We start from the raw sequence: 24,663 nt of genomic DNA on the forward strand, positions 1-24,663 counted from the left end.
GATGCTGTGAATTTCTCTGATTTGGGAAGGGACCCGTAGCTGTCCCCTTCCAGCTCTCTGGTGTGTGTCTTCCTAATCTGCTCATGACAGTGAGGCAGGGACACACGCATGCACACACACACACACCCACAGACTTGACTGACTTGTCCCAGCACCCTGAGCAATGATTTTGGCTATTTATTATCTCCCCCTTCTGTGTCCTAGAGAAGATTTTAGAAATTCTAATACACGAGGCTGAGAAAGGAAAATATTGGCTTCTACAGTACAAACATCTCTGTCCTGAAAGAAAATGTTAATTTTCCCCTAAATCAAATGTTGACATATATTGGCCGCTGCCGAAGATGTGTCACTATGGGAGAAGGTCTCTGCTCCAGAGCATGGATATCGGGCCGGGGTCTGTCCTCTGAAATGCTAGCTGGTTTAGAATCTAAACAGGTTTGGTTCAGAGGTTTTATGAATCGTTGCAGTTAGTTTTCAAAAAGCTGATCTCTCTGGGACACCCTCCTGAGCAGGGAAGCAGGGAGCCAGGGTCCCACTCTGTGCGGCACACTCTTTTCTGCAGAAGCCTGGGCCCCTCCTGGGCGTCTGCAGTGATGCAGGCGCTGCTTACCTCTGCCCAGGGATACAGGATTTTAACCGGAGATATGGGAGGGGGGAAAAGGCCAGCAGAGTGGCGAAAGGATGGAACCCACAGGCAAAGGGAAATTTCCAGTGCTTTACCTGCCCCTTTCCCCACTGCCCCCAAAACACACCGTCTAAATATTCTTCTTTGTTCAACACCTATGTTTTTAAAATTCCAAATTAAGTTTCCCCACCCACTCTCTCCCTCCAACTAGACATACACACGCGCGCGCGCACCCTTTTCACTTGTGAAGTTTGAAGGATAATATATACAACCAGCATGCTTTGCCAGTCTGCACGGTGAAGGCCAGGCTTAATGCAGAAGGTTGGTGCAACGTTGCCGCAGAGCAGCGTGATCAGAATACAAGATGAAGCACAGGGGGAAAGGCCAAGAAATATGTCTGTGCTTGGAGTTTACACAAGTCTCCTTAGCAACTTGTCTGAATTTATTTTTCCCTTAATGTGTGTGGGTTTCTTCCAAACGCAGAGTGAAAGGGGAGTGGAGTTTCTGAGTCCCCTCTTTCTCTTCCCTGAGGGCGGAATCCTTGAGTTGGTGAGGGAGCCTTTCTCCCCCTTACCAGCGCCTGCCCACCCCTCCCCTCCCCCATCTAGGTAGCTCTGATCCTTTGCATTGTGACTCTGTGGACAGTTGGTGGCTTTCCAGAAATTCCCATCCCCGTGGGGGATGATGGGACCTGTTTCTGATGGCCACAGCTGTGCAGGTTTCTGCCACAGCCTCCCGCTGCTGGTGCCTGCTTTCGTGTGTGGCATCTGCGGAAAGGTGCCTGTTTACACGCCAGCGTGTTGTAAAATAAGGGAGAAACAGCATAGCTCCTTTCCTCTCAACTGTGTCTTTTATTTTTCTGTCTTGCTCGTTTCCCTTTCTGTCTTTCATCACCTCCTGACACACACACACACACGCACACGCACACGCACACACACACACACACACACACACGCGCGGTCCTGTAATTCTAATTAGAAGATGAATATAAAGCTTTTAGAAAAAAACCTGACTCTTAGGAATCTGATACGTTGGATTTTATGTGACTGGGCTTGCTTCAGGGGAGACAGCCGTAAATACTGCACTGGTTTTCCCTACAATTGCTGTACCTGGAAATAACTCTAGGGAAGTACAGTTGCTGCCTCGTTGGAGCCGATGTTGAATATAAATCTTAATATTTCTTCTTCTTGCCCCCTCCCCTTTTAGTCAGGGGAAAAAGGAAAAAAAGAAACCTAGCCAAAAAACAGTTAAGGTTTGATTCTGGCTTCTTTACAAACAGATGTTGCTTGTCATTCTGTTGGTGTTAAGTAGGCACCAGATTGGGCCAGGCGGCAGTGTGTGTGTGTGTGTGTGTGTGTGTGTGTGTGCGCGCGCGCGTGTGCGTGTGTGTGTGTGTGTGTGAAAGAGAGAGAAGCAGAAGAAGGAGGGAGGGTGGGAGAGAGAGAGAGAGGCTTGGAGGAGAGAGAAAGAGTGTGTTGAGGGTGTGTAGAGGGCTGGAAGGCAAAACCAGATCGATTTTGGGAAAAGTTGAGAGCAAGAAGTAGTAGGTAATATAGATTCATACCTGTTTTTTCTTTCCAAACTTCAACTTGACGGAGACTTTATAAAATCATATTCCATTTGGTTGATTTTTGTTGTTCCAGAGGAAGGGGGAAATGTGGAAATCAGTAGATGTGGAGAGCCCTGGATGAGACAAACTAAGCTCTCCTGGAGTGAAACGCAGAGAGAGGGTTGGCAGGCTCTCCCTGGGTGAACCTCTACCCTGGAGTAAGGCAAAAGGTCTCTGTTTCAGCTGAACTTAGCTTCTTGTGTTTGATGGGTGCTTCTTTTTGTAAGTATCATTGTGGAGGCTCCAGGCTTTTTTGTACTTTTCCCAGAACAAGAATCCCCTTGTTACACAGCCAAGGTTCCAAGGAAATACAGACTCTTTACCTATTGCATATCTCCTTTCCTGCAGGATCCAAGTGATTTAATCCTCAATATTCCCCCTAGCCACCCTGTACCCTCACTTCATTTGTAGCTTTCTGATCCAATTGTGGTAGAACAAGAGCAAAACATAGCTTTGAACATAAAAGTGTTAAAGTTGCCTGGCATGTAGAAAGCTTTGTGCCGCATGTAATTCGTTTATATTCAAGAAATGACAGACATCCGATTTTTTAAAAACATGTGTCTCGTATTTCCATACCAGAATCAGGGTCTTCTGTGTTTTTTAAAATTTTAATTCTCGTAAAAGCCTTTTTGGCTTTATTAACAATATAGCTAGAAAGGAATTTGCAGGCTGGCACCCTTGCTTGTATTTTAAAAAGCAAGAAAAATTGTCATCCTGAGCAAACTTAACGCTTTCAAAAGTGAAAGCGACCTCCTTAGCCAGTTGCACACGAAACAACTTGTTACTGGCAGCCCCTCTCTCTTTTGTTTCCTCGGGTGTGTCAAAAGCAAATTTGCCTCCAACTTCTCACTCTTAAATAGTCGGTCCCTGTTATACATCTGTTGTAAGTGAACACTTGGTGGGTTTAAGACCGTTTTTAAATTACCCCCTCCCCAAAAAAGCACACTACTCAAATTATCTGAGGGCATCTTTTGTTTTCATCCAATCTATTTTATTCTATCACGCCATTTTTCATGTCTTTGTTCTTTAGCCGACCTAGCCACACTTCCATTTTTCATTTGACGTAAAATATTTATTTATTTTTTTAATACAGGGAGTATGTAGTAGGAAGGTTATAAATATAGGTTCCTAATTTTCCCTCTGCCCGAAAGGAACGTGAAAACCATGGCGTTGCTTTGCCAGTCTCCTCCCTCCCGTGCTCCCTTCTGGTCAGTTTTTCCTGGGGAGAGAAGAATTCCTTCTACCTAAGCTAGCTGGCTCTGGTGCCGGAAGCCTCTGTCTGTCTGCACAGGGTGCTTGAGGGACACTCGCACCCTGGAGGCTGGTGTCCTGGGGGCCAGGTCGCAGGTGGAGAAAATGTGCTGTGATGCGTGGCACCCGTGAATTACTCTTGGAGGAGCACTTGCTGGATGTGCCTCTTTTGTTGAGGTGATTGGATCTTTCTACAAAGAGCAGGGGCTGCAGAGGGTGAGAGAAAAGACATCAGGAGAACTGGAAAGCCATAGCGAGACCAATACTAGCTGTTTCTCCTGCTTCGCGATGTCGGGTTAATGCCAGGGATAGATTTGAGTTCTCCCTCTGTCTCTTTCCTCCTTTCTTCCTTTCTCTCTCTCTCTGTCTCTGTGTCTCTGTCTCTGTCTCTGTCTCTCTCTCTCTCCCTCTCTCTCTGCCGCCCCCCCGCCCTTCTGCCTGCCCTTCCTCCTTCTCTTTCTTCCTTCCTCCTGTCCTCCCTCCTTCCTTCCCTCCCTCCCTCCCTCCCTTCCTTCTTTCCTTCCTCTCTCTCCATCTCTCACTTTCTGTTTAATTCTCTCTCCTTTTTCTCTCTCTGTCTCTTTGTCTCTTTCTCCTCCCTCCCTCTCCTTCTCTCTTTCTTTCTCTTTCTTTCATAACAGGTTGTTCAGTTGAATTGCTCTTTCCCCCCAGGACAAAGGAGGTGTGCTGAGATTCTGTACAAGGGATACCTCTTTTAAAGAGAAGGAGGGTGGAAGGGCAGGGGATCTGTCTGTCGGTGTCGTTCTGCTGACATCACGGTGGATTTGGTGTTCAAGTCCACAGCCAGGCAAAACTCAAGTACATTTTCCCTTTTGCGAGCAGCTGCACAGTGAGTTTTCCTTCCACTAGTAAAGGAACAATGAAGGAAAAGCAAACCCTGCATCTAAAACCTGGCCAATGAAAGACCGCTGGAATGGAAGCCAAGAAGCCCGCTGGGGTGGAGGGGGACAGACTCCTGAATCCACCACAATCAGATATTTTACTTCTATTTTAGCGGCCCCATCAGCAGAGAGAAATAATGACTCCCGAATCATTTCTGAATCAAAAAATTAAAAGTGTCTCAGTGATGCTACATCATGCCAGGTAATGATTGCCCAACTTGATTATACCTTAACCCTGCTTAATTATTGATAGCCTATCTCTTAATCATGTTTAGCGAATGAGCGGTTTGATATAAAACATTGGAATTTGGGAGGATTCCGAGACGTCGCATTCCTATTTGATCACTTTTCTGGTAAAATCGTTCTCAAGAGTCATCGGTAGCCAGGGAAATTCCAGGAAAAATGTGAAAGTGACTTATTTGCAGAACCTTTCTATCATGTGTAGTTCTGGAAATGAAGAAACCATAATGCTGCCCAGTGTTTTTCTTTTATTTCAGTTTTTTTGTGTGTGTTCCTTTTTACTTTCATTTTGGCATGAATTCTAGTTCAGCTTTATAAAAGAGTTGGGTGACGAAAAGAAACCAACCACAAACCAAGCAAAAAATCTTGATCCGTTTAAAATAATTTTATTTTCCAGACGCAGGCAAATGGTTTGAAGACGCTGGCCTAGCAAGATGGCAACAGGTTTAAAAAAACAGGATTCACAAGAAGTTCCTTTTTTCAGGTAATTCTATTTTCCTATAATTTCCCCAAACCTTCCATTTCCTCAAGTATTACAAGTTCTTAGGGCATGCTTGAATCATTTAATTTTGAAGAATAACTACTTTAAGCTTGATTTTTTGACAATAGCAGCCAGTTTTATAATATTTGTAGCCAACGAGCAGATTATTCAATTCTGTGGAGCTCAGAAAAATATTTTGAAAGTTATTGCTTAACAGTGCTTATTTCTTTTGACAGCGATTTAGGCAAACCTCATTTGACACCATCAGGCGCCGTTCTTAAACTCTGTGGCTATCTTTAGTGATTGTACTTAGAAATATAAGTATTAGAGGATTATCTCTAAAAAGCCTAACATGTGCTCTGAATTCCTGGAAGATATGGCTTATAGAAGCTGCATAATAACTGGTGCTTTATAACATAATAATGGCATAATAGTTGATGTTTTAACTTTAGTCCTAGATTAGTACTACATACAGTATGTAGACATATTTTATACAACTATGCTTACACAGGTCCAGTGACTAGGATTTGAGCTCAGCTATCGTGATATAAGTAGCTTTCTTTCAGTGTTATTGGAGGACTTTGTGCTACGTAAATATGTTTAATAACACAAATGATATATTTGCTTGATAAATTACCTTACCCTACTTTTGCCATTGTTTATAGGTATTTGCCTACATTTTCCAAGTTAATTATTAGTGTTACTATCTAAGGTAGCCCCACAGAATCTTGCTTAAGAAAGCAGGACAAACTTTACTCTGAAAAGAACCCTTATTATTCTACTCAACACAAAGATGGTTCTTGAAGGAGGTATTCAATTGATATTTGGGGAAAATGTCTATTCCCAAATAAACCATTCTTCTACTAGGTCGGTATCTAACTTTCTCTTTTCTCTGCCACCTGGGCATCTTCTGATTTCTCTTTTATTTTCTAAAATTAAAACTCTGGATTGTTTGGAAATTAACACTACAAACCCTTCAGAATGAATAACTTTTCTCTGTCCTGTATTTTCCACACACACACACACACAAAAAGACACAGAGAAGCCCCCAATTGAAACACGGCATTGAGCTCCTTTTTATGGACTTGGAGGGTGCAGATTTACAAAGGTGATGCTTCTTGAATGATTCAGTGTAACGCTCTGACAGATCTTCATCCGTTGCTAACGAATATTGCATCCTGTCTTTTTAATAAATGATAACAACAGTTCTGGTCACTTTGGGAGCCTGAGCCTATTCCTTTATACATTAATAAGAGCTCCTATGTCACACACATTCCAGCCATCCTTAACAGTGTGCAAAGTGCCCATCCTCAAATACCTCTGGCCCTATGACCTTGTCAGGGAGATCAAAGAAAAATAAGAGGCTTGGAGTTTATTTTAAAACCTTTTGTTCTATAAAGGAAATGAACATTTTAAAATAACAGAAAGTCCAAACCATTTTGAGGTAACTGGTTTGGATCCTCCTTGCTTCCACTTGGGATTGTTGTTTCTTTGAATCTAAAAGTCCAGCCACGGAGCTGCAACGAAATTCTCGGTCTTGGCAACCTTCACAGCACCAGTGAACTCTGAGCAGTGATGCTTGTGGCTCCATCGTGATTAAACAGGCAGACAATGAAGTGTCTATGAACCATTGCCTCCTCTTCCCTGTTTGTCCCACTGTTGGTTTCCTGTTCTCTCGCTTCCACCTTTTAAGTTGTATACGTCGGGGCCTGCTCTTTTCTCTGAATAATTCTCAAATTCAGCTGTGTTTTTTTGTTATTAGGAGAGCCTCCCAGATTCTTGAGGTAGGAATGAATGTTCCTCTGTCACGGCAAAGATCTTTTTTTTTTTTTTTTTTTTTTTTTTTTGAGAACCAGCATCTACGGTCATTGCTAACAAAAGTTGAAAAGGTCTCTTTTTAGATCCTACAAAGAGATGGAGGCATATGTTTTTCCCCACATCTAGGGAGATGGATGATTTTGCTTTCCATCATTTGTCTTTGAAGTACTCACGCTTCAGACTCTGTCCTCAATAAAATTCACAAAAGGAGCCATTAATGAAAGTACATTGTCTTGGCTACTCCTTTACTTGTAGAACACTGATTATGAAGAAAGGATGTTACGCTGACAAACAAAATCCTTTTATGAGAAATCCTTAGAAATAGAGTCATTCCCACAACCTGGGACAGTTTTGAGGGGAGCAACTATACAATTTCTTTTTCTGGTTCAGATTTTATAAAATATGCCCAGACTTGCTCATTGTTGGTGTTTGGACCAATAACAGGGGCGGAGTGAGGGTGAAATACAAACTTTTCCTCACGATGAATCTTCCAATTTAATATAACTGGAAATCTCTAGAATAATTTTCAGGAAATACTAACAAGCCCATAGGCGGTGCTTGCTAGTTTATTACAGCTGTTTGCCAGAACGCAAATAAAAAAGGAAAAATTCACCATCTTTTTTTCATGTAATTACAGGTATTTAAAAGAATGAACTTGCACTTGGGTTCTCCAGTGTTTCTCTCTTTCTCTCCCTACAACTGAAAGACTTTTCTTTATTCTGCTCATTTGCCATCACTATGCTCCGTGTGTGTGTTAAGGCCTGAATAAATGAGTCTTCTGTAATATTAAACAGTAAAATGATGAGGTTTACCTGAAGCCCATTGTGTCTGTGGAATAAGTGAAAACAGGGAAGTATGTGGGGGAGAACCTAGAAGATGCTGCTTAACTTTTGCCCTTTTAAGAGTGGGATGAAGTCTTCCCGTTTCTGGCGTGAAATGATAGAGTGGCAGAACCTTCGGTTGGACTAATGGTGTTAACGTTTCATTTTCAGACATGTCAGACACCCACACGAGAGAGATACTAAGGCCTGTTGCCACAAACCCGTAGATCCGAACTTGTGATGATAGCCCACACAAGCTTGTGTCTATAGGTATGTGTCTGTGGGCAATCTCACAGGCCGCGGGCTTTGCCTGTCTGCCATCAAAGTCCCTTCCAATTCCTTGATTCTCCTTCTCTTCCCCTTAGTTTCCTCTAAGAGGGGTAGACACGGAAAGAGGGGCTGGTGCGGAGGAAGGAGATCTTTAGTCCTGAAATGGATGAGGCTCTTCAATGATTAATTTATAGGCTCGCCCTCAATTCCCTTCTTTCTTCTAACTGCTCTCAGCTGTCAGACAAAGAGCCTGGGCTCACAGGTGAGGCAGCAGGAATGGGGGTGACTCAGACAACTTACTATTGAGTGGTGAGTAAATAGATATATACACGAGGGTTTGTTTTGTTTTCTGTGAGCCTGACATTGTTTTCAAAGTTATCCCGTGATCTTTTTTGGAAAGTGACAGAGACTTGTTTACAAGACCCAGTTCACCCTGGTTTGGGTTGTATCAGTACCTTGTAGTAAGTCTTCCTTTCCCATTGTTCTCCAAGTGCCATCAAATCAGTCCTTGCCTTTAAAAATAAAAGTAATGAGGGGAATGGATGTGCTTAACTATTTATACTTCTGGACATACCCAGCAATGTAAGAAAAAGAACTTTTATAAAAAAGAAATGGCTCGTTTAGGTCCAGCTTCATATTTGTCCAGAGCTGTTTTATAACTCTTCACCATGCTTAAAAGGCTGGAATGAAAATAATTTTATCCCCTTGCCTCTTAAATGTCACCATTGTGCCAGGATTGGAAAGCCAAACTGACTCCAGATCAAAGCAAAATTGGCTATATTTGTCTCATTCCAACAATGTGAGCTGAAGAGTCTGTAAACAGAACCCAGGGTGAAAAGTTGATCAGATTTGGATGACTCTGAAACTTTTGCATTCCCTTTTGGTCAAACATAGTGCCAGGAGTTCCCTTAAGGCTTTTTTTTTTTTTTTTTTTTTTGGTGAAGCCTCTTCTAACAAAAAAGAGTCAATATGAAGTAGTTATTAACATCAGCAAAAGGTTTGAAATTCAGATGGATACATTTTTTTCACTAAATGCTGTCTCCTCACAAGAGCCGCACTGTTCACAGGTAGCTAGAGCTCTTTCTTCTATCAAGCATGTAAAAATGAAATTTTGTATGTCGGAATTAGGAAGGCCCAGATACAGGTGACATTGTTTAAAGACGTCTTGGAGAATACCAAGCTCTGCAAATGCTACACCCTGAGGATGTTGTGTGTATGCGTTTGCTCTGCAAAGCATTGAGGAGGGTGGTCTGTAGATCTTGACTTCCAGCTTACTGAGAACTTGTTGCTTCGTTCTGGAATGATGGAACATTACATCCAGAAGAAAAAGTCTGTCCCCATTGGTGTGTATCATGTATAATTCTTTGCCCAAGGCCTATATCTGCCCATTAAGCAAACAATCTACTCGGTTGGTTTTATACACCTCTTTGAAGTGGTCGACTTGGAATGGATAAGCTGCTAGCAAATTAAACCTGTACCTTCCCTGGATAAACACTTACGTTTGACGAAGGCAAAATCGTGTATCTACTCATCATCCCTTTAACCTGCTATTAAATGTGCTACCAGTGGGACCAACAGAGCTCATGAATCTAGGGGATGCTGAGCAGCCTGAATTCCCTACACAGGGACAACATTAAGACTGCAGGGTGACCAGTAGGTGACTTTTTTGGTGTGTGTGGTACGCGGGCCTCTCACTGTTGTGGCCTCTCCCATTGCGGAGCACAGGCTCCGGACGCGCAGGCTCAGCTGACATGGCTCACGGGCCCAGCCGCTCCGCAGCATGTGGGATCTTCCCGGACTGGGGCACGAACCCGTGTCCCCTGCATCAGTAGGCGGACTCTCAACCACTGCGCCACCAGGGGAGCCCCAGATCGTTTCTTTTAAAGGTTTTTTTAAACCCAGTCATTACCCTAAGAAAAAAGATTATGCAGAGCAGTCCATCTTTTCAAAGTTTCTAAAAGGCCTAGGACATGATTATTTGATTCAACTGGCTAGAAAATATTCTAGTGGAAAGCCCAAAGCCCCTGGACACTGGTCACAAGAAACAGGATATTAAATATTTTACAGGATGATGAAATTCAGTATTTTTCCCTTCTTCCATGTTCATGAATGAGTGGTTCTGTAGCTATTAATTATTCCCTTGGGACTCCCTCAGAGTGGACCAGATATGTTACAGGAAGCTGCAGAAAGTTAAATAACTTCAGGTTTTCCTCAGAAAGGCTCTAAAATAAATATTCAGTAGTCATTGTTGCTTGGGGGTGTAGAGAGAATGGGTATAAAACAAACTAGTTTTATTAAAATTCTCAAATTATTAAAAATATATTTATGAAGCTGTAACATGAGGTTATAATTCAGATTTGTTTTTCTTTAACAGAAAAAAATAATTATTATTCCAAGAATCGTGTTTGATAAAGCAGTTCACCCTTTATCACCAGAGTTTGGAGAGAGTAGGGGGAACTGGTGTTTAATTTTGAAAGGGTTTCTTGTTTGTGTTTCAAAATTGATAAATGGATTTCTCTTCATGGGAAGAAACTGATACGTATAGGACAAAATTAACTTTGAGTTTTAAGTTAATATGATTTCGTACTTTTCAGTGTGCTTACCAGTCATTCCCCAACATTTGTTAGGTACTCTAGATCTTTGCTGACTATGTTATTTAACTTCATCAGATGTCACCTAGCCGCTCTAATTGAGATTTTTAAAGTTTCTTAGGCCTGTAATAGTGCTGAAATTTTACAGAGAAGTCAATAGGAATGACTCTCCAAATCTGCAGACTTATTAACACCTAACATGTTACTCAATAAAATATGAGTTGGAATAAAGCCACTTTTTTATTTCGCTGGAGCCATATGGCCAGACAAATTATAGGATGCATCCACTCGTTCATTCAGCAAACCTTTATGAATGCTTACTGTGTGTTCAGTACTTTGCTAGAGGGTGAAGACATTACTCTGACTTCAAAAAACTGATTATCTGGTCAGGAGTCCCTTTGCAGAATTGCTTGTTGGCCATACCAACACAGACTTTAATGAATCATGTTTTAATCATAACGTTTGTCCAACTTCCAAACACCAAATCAATAAAGAATATGTTTACTAGTGGGGAGTCCCTGCTTTTCTGTAATCTCAGACACTCATGGCATTGTTCAAGATTCACCCTCCCTTCATTTGGAAAGATTGCTGCTGGTAGCACTTAAAAACCTCAATGTTCAATAGTCTGAGGGTCTGTCTGTCTGTATTCAGAATACCTTTAAAATATGTTTTTTAAAGTTAAAGAGTAAAATAGATTCTCTATACCTAAAGGTATGTAACTACTGTTCTCCTATAAATGCTATTTATTTTATTTTTTTACTTTCCCTTTTCAATAAGACCTTTTATGACATCACTCCATATCATAATTGCATGTTGTTATTACATGCCTACAAATATTTACACTAATTATGTAATGAGCCATAATTGCACTAATACATGATAATGGGCTAAAATCAGTGTAAATAAACAAGGAAATTCACACAACTAAAAGAGCAGGGTGTTGAAAACCATTAGTATTCTAAGAGCAACATCTTTTTATCTTTGACCCCTAGAAGAAGAAGGTACATGGAGAAAGATGAATGTTTCCATTTCCAGATATTTAAAAGCTCTGTAAGCTATATGTTTATACTCATATACTAGTGTTCTAGCACACTGAAACTTAACCTCTCTTTGTTGTATCTTCTTTTGCTTTCTCTCACCTGCCCCTCCACTGCCTTGTTTCCCATTTATAAGAGTTTTATCCTGACTGTGTTTATAGAATCAGGCAAAAGGTCAGTGCAAGGAAATGAATTATATTTTCTTTTAGTGCCCCAGTGGATATTAAATCATATGCATAAGTGAGTATCTAAAAGGCAGGGGACTTGGAGTTACTTCTTGAATTTCCATATGAGATCCAGGACTTAAGGCATACTTGTCAGGTTGAATTCAGTCATTCTACAATTTTCCCCCCTCTGGAATCTTGATAGCAAATCCACCTTCCTACGATTGAAGTTACAGTGTAAATGGAAGAACAGGGGACCTGACATAAAAATAAAAATTGCCTGGCCTTTAACTTTAGGTTCATTTATACTCCCACTTTATTCTTTCGTTCATACATGTTTGTTTTCATGAACATGTTCTTAAGTCTCTACTATGTGCCAGGTAGTAGACATGCAGGTGGTACCAGATTTGCAAAGGTGAGTAGTGCAGCCCCATCTTCACATAGCTCAGGGTCTAGTGAAGGAGACAGATAAGTGACAATGCGGTGGTGTTAGGGCTAGATTAGAAATGTGTGTATGAAATTACGAGATAATCAGAGAAAGAAGTCTTTGAATTGAGGCTTGAAGGATGAGGGAGTTTGCTTGGTAAAAGTAACGTCCCAGTCTTTCCCCCAAACCAGGTAGCATTGATTGAAGAGAGGCAGCCTCCTCAAAAAAGCAGCCTTACTCCCCGATTGCTGCGTGAGGGAATAGGGTTGGAAAAATTGGAAAAATGATCCTTCGCCAAGTTAGTTGAGTAACATGAAGAAACACCAGCTCTTCAGCATTTGCATCTGTCTTTTGAACGCAATCAGCATGATAGAATTATCACTCTTTGATTCCCTGTGCACTCAGACACCCCTCCATCTTATACGGTTAGGCCCAGCCCCTCTGAGGAACAGCCTTTAACCAGGCAAAACCAGAGTCCACTTGAGCAATGAGGAGAGATGGCCACAGAGCAGTCCTCATGGGAAAATACAAACCTGACCAAACATGGGAACACACAGGGATGGGAAGCCACCAAGCTTATGAGTTTGTCTGTCACTCCAGCATTGAACCGGCCCTGAAGATAAAGACCCAGTTTAAAAATGAAAAGTACAAACAGCGAAATTTAATCCCTTAAAATGAAAAAAATAGAGAGTCACATTTCTATACATTGCTAAATAAACAGGGATAGACTTTGTGAAAAAAGTGCTGAAGCAGTCACCTCTGGAAAATGGGCGCTTTATAAATATGTGAATTACGTGATGTACATGATGGATACTGTTGAGTGAATGTTCACCGTAACTTCTATATTATTTGTTTATCTCTAATTTGTTCATAATCCTGTTTCCTATACCTTTTCACCATGTTTTGGCTTAAACTATTTCCTCTTGTTCACCAACCCTTTAGAGATTCCAGTTTTCCAGGTTCACAAGGGAAACATTTGTCTTCCTAATTCTTTCTTCAGCTTCTCGAGTTTAAATATTGGTCTGCTTTCATTGTTCTGTTAACAGGTACCAGAGGACATTAGATTGATCAGAACGACAGCCATTATATAACCTTACCATAATTTTCATAGACAAATAATTTCTAGAAGACCGATCCCAAGTTTTTCCTTCTTTCCAGTCTGCACAGTAATCTCATGCCAAGGTTCTCGTGTTATTTTCTTTACTGTCGGACCCTTTGATGTGCTGTCTCTTATGAATGGCCCAAATAAGTGACAGCATGAGGAACAATTATAAGACTAACTTGTAATTTCATTGCTTAAGAAATGGTAGCTTTCCAGCCATTGTGACTGCATGCTCCCAGGTTGAGGTAGTAGGTTGTATAGTTCAGAATTACATCAAGGGAGATAACTGTACAGCCTCCTAGCTTTCCTTGGGTCTTGCACAAAGCAACATGCCGAGAATGATCATGGTTCCTCCGGGCCTTTTCTTTTCCTAAGAAAGCCTATTAAAGGTAAGATTGGGTACAGTTTTTTTAGAATTCATGTTTTATTTGATTCTTGCACCCTGAAGGTCTACGGCAGAAACAGGAGCAAGACCCTCAGGCTCCTGTATGGTCTTCATTTCTTAGCTAATACATCCACCCTTTAGAAGAGCCTGTGGCCTTGCCCTAGAAGACAGTCATTACTTTGTCACATTTATTATGAGTTTGACAGGAAACACAGCTATTACCTGTGTCTGTGTTGGATAAGAGTTTGTGTATTGAACATCTGTAGCCACTTGACATATAAGGACCTACTTAGTATTGCTTATACATTTATAAAGATTTTTTTTTAATCAAATTACCTCCCTGTGCAGGACAGTAATGTCCTCTCCTTTTCAGTGGCATAAACTTGAGTGATTTCACACAGCCGTGGTTTCCAAGGTCAAAGTAGTGTTTGGGGTCCTGTTTCTGAAGGCAGACTAACTGTCATATGGTTGAATTTCTACTGACTCGGTAATAAGGTTGTATCTACCAGAGTTTAAATCATGCCATCTTTGCTTTCAGAGTGGCTGTGGTGTCTAGGAGGTCATACCCTTGTGTTTTTTGGCCAGTAGCTCGTGGTTGGACGCAGAGTTTGGGAACTGCAAGGAAAATAAATTATGGAGGCCACTTTAGATACAACTTAGTGTCAGTTTCATCAGCAATGGATGGGTAAAGCATTCTTCAAAACAATTCATTCCTTATCTTCATCTTTGGTGAGTATGGGTTCTGTTTCCTCAGGGAAACTCTTCACTGAATTTTATATCTGACAATCATTCTTAGGCCCAGAAATCCCAAGTACACGATTAATACAAATTACCGTAGTTTGTCTTCTGAGAATTAATCTTAGGATTTAAAAAGAAAAAAAAAAAAAAAAAAAAAAGAGTTGCAGCATGCTACATTTTTAAAATATCCTCAAGAAATTATAATAGCTATAAATGGGTGATGTAAGTGTTATTTTAACTTTTCAGAATCCAGTGATTTAAACCAGCTATTTTCTAGCACACACATAAGTTTCAAAACATAAATGTGTTGCTGGCAACTTGACCTTCTTCATCAATCAAGGAATGTTTTGCTGACACAGTTTATGGAGACTCTGGCATAGCAAGAGTATAGAAGAAGAATAGCAAGTTAATAAACTTTCTTGAAGACATGTCCCCTGTACTTCTTTATTTGCACTCATCAGATTCTTTTTGACTTGGTTCATTAGTAGAGGCATTTAACTAGTATGTGATAACCCAGTCAACCCCCTTCTGGTACTGGGTGATTATGCATTTCCACAGTCATTCTTGTCAGGACAAACACTAGCCTTCTCAAAGCTGGCTTTGGCTTGTTGTCTTCCCCGAGCCTTTCTAGAAGACCCAGGGAGGAATAAGTAAGCCAAGTTTTTATTAATTCAATCAATATGTATTTTCTAAATACTTAGTGCACATTTGGATTTCAAATAGAATAATACCCCACCTCATTTCTATTCTTGTCCCACTGTACTATTTTCCCTTCATCTCTTGCCCTCCAAATTCTAACCCCACTGAAACACTTGTTTTTCTATTCTGAGACCAATCTTTGATGGTCTTTAATAGCTTGTTTCCCTAACACTTGTCCTTCCAAGTTCTATTGACTGCTTCCTTTAAATAGTGTTTATCAAACTTTAATGAACAGGAATCCCCCAGGGATCTTATTAAAATGCAGATTCTGATTTAGTAGGGCTGAATGGGGCCTGAAATGTGGCATTCCTACCAACTCTTAAGTGAGGCTGATGCTTTTGGTGTGTGGAGCACACTCTCGGGTAGCAAAGCTTTACATAATCAGATGTTTCTAAATTCCAAGATGTCCAGACACGTAGGCTGAGGGGAAAACATTTGGAGACAGCTCCCCGTCTTTAGGTAAGTACGGCAAAATTCTCCTTTAATTGCAATCACACAGCTTACCTTTTACAAATATTTTACTTTCTTTCACTAATACAGAACCCTAAGATGCAGCGCTATGAAAGTTGCATTTTAGAAATAAGGACCTTGTGACATTGAGTATGGTCCCAAAGATCATCTTCATGTTACACTGATCATTCAGCAGACACATCCTTAAGTAGAGCCTGTAAAGAGAATTCACCAGGGGCGTGAGTGCAGGTGCCATACCTGGTTCTGCCCTACTCAAATCATTTAGGCCATCTGAACATTAGTGCCCGATTATGTGAACCCACGGACTAGACCTGGACAATTTCTGAGTGACCTTTAGTATAGAATATTCAGCAATTCTGAGACTGTCATTCAGGAATTGTAGGTGGCAGTGACTAGAATCTTACTTTTTAGCCTCCGTAGCCTCCTGTCTTATAACGTGAAAACAGAGTATTTCCAATTCTAGGTCTATACTGTCAAAGGGACATGAGCAGGATGGTAAGGAGCAATTTGCAATAATGGTTACCACAACAATCCGCTAACACGGAAAGCCACATTAAGGCAACGGATAAAACAGCCTAAGAAAACAGTGAATATTAATTCCCTTGTTCCTTCCATGGTTTGTGGATCATTACGGTAATAAAGAAAAGTAAATTAATTTCTACCTAGTTAATGTCTGTGAACAGGGTTAAAAGCGCTGAATATCATTTTACAGTAGAGATTAGCTCAATGGTGAGCAGGAGGGGGGCTGTGTCAGACATGTGAAATTCACCACCGCCTTCCCTGGTTCCTGTTTGTGCTCTTTCTAAACAAAAATTATGTGCTTCGTGCTCTACCGCCAACAGCAGTGTGGAGCACACGAGAGCTTCTGTGGCCCTTCTCAACCTTTTTACATCAGTCACAGAACTCCCACTGTTCCGTGCTAATGCAAAATGCAATAACGTTTAGCATCAGGACATCTCTGAGTCAAGAGGTTAACGGAAAACACATCTCCCATTGTGTTCCTGCAGCTCTGATACTGTTAATGGTGAAAACACCATGGAGACAAATAGATCTCTCTTTATTCAGGATGCTTTGAGTGAAGAGAAAATATATATGACATGGCTACAATGTGAGAGCCCTCTCTATATGGTGCATTAAGGAGGAATGGGGGAGAGGAGAGGTTCACGTAACATCATGCTTGATATGGCTTGAGTCTTGTCTAGAGGGAGTTTTCTGTTGCCTTCCTTTTCTTTCTGTTGCTTTAATTCTTCCAGTTCTGCTGGTGGGGGGAGTGAGATTTAACCTTCAAGGTACAAATTCAAGGAAAGAGGACTCTGTGGATAAGCACAGTGGAAGGCTTTATGGAGTATGTTCTAAAACGTGGCGGGAAGAGATACACGATCACATAGCTGCCACTTTCTTATCCTGCTCTTGTGCATCTTCCCTTTCTCTGGTGTGTGCTTCCAGTATAGAGACTGTGGACCAATATGTTTGTAAAAGGGAACCAAGGGGAAAAAATAAAAAACCCAAAACACACTCGTTATAATAATGCTGAGATTTTTACTTAAAAATTACCTGAAAGTGGACTGAATGTTCTTTGTGGCCAAATGAAGATCAGTGTGGTCTTATTATCCATTCACTTGAGAGTATCCCTTAGGAAAATCTTAGTCAAGGTCACTTCTTGTTCCTGTAGAACTTTAAAAAGAAATTTGTTTTACAGTTTATGAATTGTGATTAGAAGCTAAAATTGGAGTGTTCTGTTCTTTAGGACCTAAAAACTTTTCATTCTGTGGTCAAAAATTCTGGTTCAGGAATCCATTTGGGGAGGGGTATCTGCACAGGTTTAGATGTACCAAATAATTATCAAATTTTTAATGTTACATGTAGTTTTTGAAGCATTTGGAGGATATACATTATTGATTACCACTCAATCTGGTTAGATGACCACACTGGCTTTGGTGGGGGTGGGTGAAGGGGAAGAGTGGGGACTTGCATTCAGCTTTTACATTGAACTGGACACTCTGAGATGTATTTTCAAACCAGGCTGATGCCCTTCAATGCTAGTATTCTAATCGTTGATTCCATTGCATCAAGGGCAGCCAGATTTCATGGATAAAATTTATCAAGTCCAGGAAGGAGGGAAAGGACTTCCAGAATGACTCATTGTTTAATGAATTAGGCCCCAAGTATTCTGTGGTTGCCATTTTAAAATTTCAGGAAAAAGCATAGACTCCAAATCATAGCTTGAATTCCAGATTGGGGCAGAGCATGCTCAATGGTGAGGCTGCAGTGTTACAGCGATATGTTGTTTCTGGTCAACTGCTAATAAGCAACTTCAGAGCAAAAATGGGGCACTCATGATGTGTGTTCTGAATCCTCTAAGGGTTTAAGAGCCTTTAATCTATTTGTAGCTTTTTGTTATTGAGTAATGAAGTGCTGCTAATATACTGGAACCAATGAGCAAAACACATATTAAAACAAGCGTAATTCAAGGAGAATATATCCCCAAAGACTGAACAGAAAGGTGCAAAATGAATTTATGGGAAGTAAACTTTTTTTAGGGGGGGGTGGTGGAGACAGCAAACTTTTTATTACCTTCCATAACCACCAAGAAGGAGAGTTTTCTGGTTAACCAATATAGTTTTTAACAAAACTGCCATATATGAGATTCATGAACGACCGGATTAAAAAATTAAAGATTATATTCTGCTTAAGGCTAAGATCATTCTAAATACAATATTTCTTTAAGATTTATAAGTTATTCAGAATCCTGTATGCTTCAAGATCAGCATCATAAAGCAAAATTTTTGTGGTATAGTTAGTTGATGTGTAGAAGTGCCAATTACAGATCTCAGCTTCATAGAATACTGGTTAAATTAGATTTTACCGTTTATGTTCTACGGTTTAAGTTGGAAACTTGTGTTAATACTGATTGTGAGCTCATCTAATGGAAAAGTGCCAAAATTCTCCGTTGCAAATGAAACACTATTAACCGGTCTACCAAAATATTTAGTTATGGATACGCATATATGTTATCCTGTGAACTTGGGTGGTTCTAAATTTAGCCAGTTCGGTTGGCTCTTCTCTGCCTCGGCAGATCTTCCCTCTACCTTTTTCCATCCTGTTCTGCGCTCTTGGAGGTTGGCCATCCTGGGCTGTCTCAGCAATCCCTTTTCCCTTCTGACTTTTGCATGTGTTTCACCAAAGGGAGGCACCAGCAGGAGACCCAACAGAAAGTAGAGAGAGAGGTTAGAGCTTAATCCTCCTGCCTTTCTTCCTGCAGTCCATGGAGTTGACCTGGCTTCATTCCTTACTGAAGTTGGTGGCACCTCTTACAAGTCCTAATTCTCTCTCCACCTTCTGATAACCACTCCCTCTCCTTGATCTCTCAGGCCTAGGTGGGTAATGACTCAGATACCTTACCATTTCTTTTTAATCTCTCTTAACTCTGCCCGATCTTTGTAAATAATCCTTACACTAAACTTCCCTTTGCTTCCCCATCAGAGTCTGCCATTTTCCTGTCCGGGCTCTGATTTTCTAGCTAAGTCAATACAAGCTAAATAACAGAAATTAGTCACTCACTTTTCATCCTGCATGGGAGGTGAGGGATGGGCGAGTAGATATTTATCTTTTCCGTAATACTGTGAGCTCTGGAAGGGCAGGGACCATGTCTAATGTCCTTTATAATCCTCGACAGCACCTGCAGAGGGCTTAGTCCACGGTGCATGCAGCTCAGTGAACATGGAGAGTCTTACTGAGTTCCTCTGGAATCCTCAAATTTGTCATTGGCTTAAATGGATTGTAAGCTCTTGACTTAGGATGTAGACTTCAAAAAATCAAGGACCACACTTTTTTCAACAACATTTTTAGTATAATTTCATGTGACACAAATATCATACCCACACTGGAAATACTAACTCAATAAAAGTAGAAGATTTACTTCATAGGTTAGGTTGATTTGTGTTTAGTAGATGAGAAATAATTATGTTCAAAATGTTTAGATCTGACTTTTCTTTTAGTTACCAACTCATCTCCTATTTGTTAGTTTTACCTGTTTGTGCTGTTTTTGTATATTTGTTTATCTGGCTTTTACCTCTTCAGTTGTAATGACAATTTTCTGAATATAATCTGGGTAGAGGGAACATACCTGGCGTGGTTAAAATAGGACTTAAGAACTGCGGAATAAAAAGAATTGTTACCAGAAGAGGTATCTTCACTGTTTCTTTGTGGTTCACATTTGCTGATTCACTGTTTGACTTTTACCATAGTGCCAAAGCTCTCTATACTTTTAAGTTTCAAAATTAATCCCAATTCTATGAAATGTAGCAAATGGAAATGGAAAACACTTTGATTCATAAAGTAGTAAGCTGTTACTGTATTCACTTCCTGCTTTGCTCAAATCAATGTTTTAACATCTAATCGCTCCAAAATTTGGGAAAATAGATTAGGAAAATCAGTTAGGAAGAACTTGCCTTTTGACTTCCTTTACTGAAGGGAAACTGCCTGGTTAGTTCAAAGAGCAGACTCCTCACTGTTCATATTTGTAAAACAAGATCATTTCTTCAACAAATGGAGGTGGTTGAAACACTATCAACTCAGATAAATTAAACTTTGTGTCTCCCTGATAAGTGAAACTGTTTAATGATAATTTTACTAGCGCACTTGGGAAGTGACCAAAGCACTATTAGATAAGTTAAAACCAAAAAAACGCGGAAAATATTTTTGCCAACTGTTTCTTCTTGGCCTCTTGGCAAAGATCAACAATTACGTCCCCTATCTAGGGACTATCTCTTGTGGGCCAGACCGGATGATCTAAGAGGTCTTTATGATCTCTAAATACTGTGACTTTTATCCCCAAGTGAACTACATAGTTTATTTACATAGAAACACGCTCACAGGCTTAAGGAAATGCAGTATGACTAATGGTAAGAAGAGTGAGCCAGGATGACTCAAGTCACTTTTTTTTCTAAATAGGATATAAGTAAATTAAAATCATAGGCATTCTCAGTAGTTCTCCTCTAGCATCTCAAGATATAGATCTTAGATGTCAGAATTTCCCAGTAGTGAGTTAGATTCCTGTCACCAACAAATTATAAATGTATTACCCTGTTAAACCAGCAAACCTTTGCTGCACTTATCAAGAAAGCTCTTTAGTGGATCTTCAGTTTAATTGTTTTAATTTCACATTCTGTCCTGGGCACATGGGAAATTAAAAATGTTAGGAACGATAGAAAAATAAAAATTGCTAGAAAAATACAAGCATGATAAAGAAAGCATACTCACTGTGCATTTCAGCTTTATTAAGATTGTGTTTTTGTAGTCTTGGGCTACATTTATCTAGACAAATGATGCATTGGGAGGAATCTCATTTTTAATTAAAAAAAATTGTTTCCTCAGGACTTTGTTGGCAAAGAGAACGTTTTTGAGGTCTCTCTTCTTTCTCTATGTTATACAGACATTTCATGCTCTCTCCATAAGGTAATGCTTTGAATAGTCTAGCTGGGACTAAAAATGAAAATTGTTGTCACTGTTGTTGTTGATGCTTTTAAATTTTTTAAATCAAATGTCCTCCATACTCGACATAGGGCCCCCTTAAAAATAAATATAGGGACAGTCAAGAGATCTTACTCCCAGAAGGCTTCGAGTTTCTCAGCTGATTGCTTGCCCAGCTTACTCTGGGGGGATACACAGGGTAGAGGAATGTGGTTAAGATACACCAGTTGAGAAGGTTAGGATAACAAAACCCTAGTATTACTCATGGATTGTGTCCCTGTGACAACTGGACAAACTTCAGGCCATTCTTTTTCTTTGTTGTTAAAGATTTTTTTGATGTGGACCCTTTTTTAAAGTCTTTATTGAATCTGTTACAATATTGCTTCTGTTTTATGTTTTGGTGTTTTGGCCCTGAAGCATGTGGGATCTCAGCTTCCCGACCAGGGATCGAACCCACACCCCCTGCACTGGAAGGTGAAGTCTTAACCCCTGGACCACCAGGGAAGTCCCCCAGGCCATTCTTTATTTTCAGAGGAGGTGTCCAGGTACTGATCCTTTCTGATGAAAATGGTGGTGGTGGGGAATTCTGTCTGGGGGCTTGATGAGCGATCCATCTATTCTCTTGTGTTTTCTGCCTTCAGAGTCCTGATTTATCATTTGGAAATCCCTTTTATTTCAGCCCTGAGGAGCAGGGCCATATAAGTATCATGCATTGTTTTCTGACACCCTATAGCTTATTGCACAACTGATTTTATTGCTTATCCTTAAACTAAAGCGTTTCTTAAAAGATGATCATTTTTCTACAGGTTCTTTTATAGTATATACTGAAAGCCCCAGTAAGTCACTCTCAACCTCCTCTGTGTCATGGGAAGACAGCTCTCAGAGTCACTTCCCATGATAAATTCAATACAAAATGGAGCATGTATTCCTCATCCTGCAGTCTCATGGTTTAAGTGAGAATATCACCCTCATGAACATAGCTCATTTTACTAACTTATCTCAGTTTACTATCTCATCCCACATTCTACCTATGATTTACCTTTGGTCTCAATTACTCTCATAGCTCATGCTTTGAAATTACCCTAAAACTTAGGTTTCTGCCAAGGGCTCTGTTCATGGTTGAGGATACCTTTGTTTTGACGGTTTGTGTCTTCCCAGGTCTAGCTGAAAGGTCATTGTCTCTCTTTCTGTTTCCCTCTCACCTCCCTCAGGCAGCTCTTTCTTTTGTGTTCACTTAATACTTTGTTCAAACAGCTACCCCATCATATGATGTGAGCGTTACACATGTCTGTTCTACTGATCGTTTTTGTGAATTCTTTGATGGAATGGACACCATTTTAATCGTCCTTCTCTTCCCAGGCTGACACATAATAGTTATTTAATAAGTGTTGGTTCAGTTGAATCACATTTTCTTTCAGTAAACAATTTTTGACAGGTCTGTGATTTAGGAAATATTAAACTTGGATAACCCACCTATGTGGGTTCTGTATTTAAGTTCGATATTGTAGTATTCTGTGACATCTGTAGAGTTTTTTCCTTTCATTCTGCTATTGTTTCAGTGCACAAGATTGAATCTGGAATCAGGTGAGTAGCCAGGTCAAAACAGGGTGCAACTGAAGCTTGGCTTTTAAAAAGTTTCCTTAGGATGTTGGGAGTTGCCAGAAATTAAAGGCTTTATTAAGCTACGGGAACAAAGAATAAGCCCCAAAGAGAAGTATTCGCATGCTTATCAGAACAAAATTGACTAAGTTTCATTACTTAATTTTTATTTCAGAGTAATCACGTGCAATTTCCCTGCAATGGGACAGAAGTACTGGGGACGCCATCTCTCTCGTTGTACCCTTTTCTGCATTGTTCATTGAGTGTAAATAGAACCATCGTGGTCATGAAGGTGATGAATGGTTGTCTTTGATGTTACTAAGCTTCCATAGTTGGTGTAGCTTCCTACTGGGCTACATTCTAGTAGAGTTTTTGAAGTGTTTTTCAACTAAGGAATAGATTTTATGATGCTGGTGGTAGTGATGGTAATGATGGTGATTTGTTTCATTCGACAATAAATACCAAGTTACTTTTTAAAGTTAATCAAAATTTAAAAGTCCTTCACATTAAGTGATGTGCCATTACAATAACATCTATCCAATTTAAGAATTCATTGAACACAATTAGTCTTATGTTATCTTTTAGTTTTTAATCCCAGGAATGAAATAAATAAACCTTGCCATCTGGAAGGATTTCAGTACAACCTAAAGAGAGTTAATGTTACAATAGTTAACCACTCGTCAGTTTCTCCAATCAATTTCATGTCACTTTATCAAATAACCTTTAACTTACTACTGTTTTGTTCTCTTTTCCCCTATGTCTATTTCAAGTTTTACTGTATCAGTAATATGGGCCATTAACAATGTTTTCAATCTTCTCTGTTATACATAGATCATATTATATAGACATATATACATTATATATATTATGTCCATACCCATATTGCATATATATCTCACATTCATTCATTCATTCATTAAATAGTACTTTACTGAGCATTTGTGCTAGGTGTTGTCATGAATGCAAGATAGATATGATATTTCCTGCCCTCAAAGGTCTTGAAATGTGAGGAGAATAAAATAATTACTTCACAAATACAAATGCATTAAGCACTCTTCCAAAATGCTATGGTGAGTCAGAGAAAGAGAATATTTCCAAAGGTTGAATCAGAGAAAGCTTCATAGAAGAGATGTATTTTGAGCTGGGGCTTGAAGAATGGGTAAGATTTTGAGGGATAGAGATTAGGGGTAAAATATTTCTGATAAAGGGAAAATATAAATAAGGGGCTTGATTAGAGAGAAGTAGGAACTATTTGGGAATGGAAATAGTCCATTTGGGCTTAGACATAGCATAAAAATGGATTTAATAGAAGAAAAATCTTTACAAGTAATCTGAAATGAGTTCTTAAAGGGACTTTAATGCCATGTAAAGGTGTTTGGAATTTCGCCAGGTAGCTGTAGGGAGCATGTAGGTTGATTAACTGTCTACTTTAAGATGATTAATTACCTTATAAAGTGGACAAGACGGGATAGGGGGAGACTAGTTAAGGACTTATTACCACAGACAGGTGATCTATGTATCAGTCTGAACTAGAGTCTTGGCAGTATGTGTAGAAAGGAGGGAATACTTGCCAGATCCTGTCTGTGCAATTGGGATTCAACAGTAGATGGATAAGAATGGTAAAGATTTGTTCAAGGTTGATTGGATAAATTAATTCATTTTGGATTTTAACAGTATGGTATTGTGAATTTTTGCAGAAATATTTTGCAGGCCGGGAATGAAAGCAGAGGAAACAAATGGTGATTACTCATGATCATAATTTGGAAAATGAAACGATGTGAAAGGTCAAAAGATAATAGATCCTGGGGTGCTAGTGAAAGCATCATTGAAATGACTTCACAAGCTTTATTGACTAAAGTAGAGCTAGGTAAGAATGATTGGCTTGGGGGATTCTTTGGAATTTTGGAGTTTCTGTGTCACAAATTGAATAGATTCAGTAGAAGTGAGGAGTGGATATGTGA

At 39.9% G+C, this 24,663-nt stretch overlaps 1 long non-coding RNA gene across 1 annotated transcript in view; it reads left to right on the forward strand.

The window, feature by feature from the left end:
• The window catches only part of LOC114886924, a 42,276-nt gene extending 19,283 nt beyond the window's left edge, over window positions 1-22,993 (forward strand). Inside the window, exons 2-3 of the long non-coding RNA XR_003791450.1 lie at window positions 5,025-5,111; window positions 22,878-22,993. This is a non-coding gene — a long non-coding RNA (uncharacterized LOC114886924). The remainder of the gene's footprint in view (window positions 1-5,024; window positions 5,112-22,877) is intronic.
• Window positions 22,994-24,663: the final 1,670 nt, after the last annotated feature.

The sequence above is a fragment of the Monodon monoceros genome, unplaced genomic scaffold (assembly GCF_005190385.1).
Source record: "Monodon monoceros isolate NGI ecotype Baffin Bay Population unplaced genomic scaffold, NGI_Narwhal_1 Super_Scaffold_7, whole genome shotgun sequence".
NCBI lineage: Eukaryota > Metazoa > Chordata > Mammalia > Artiodactyla > Monodontidae > Monodon > Monodon monoceros.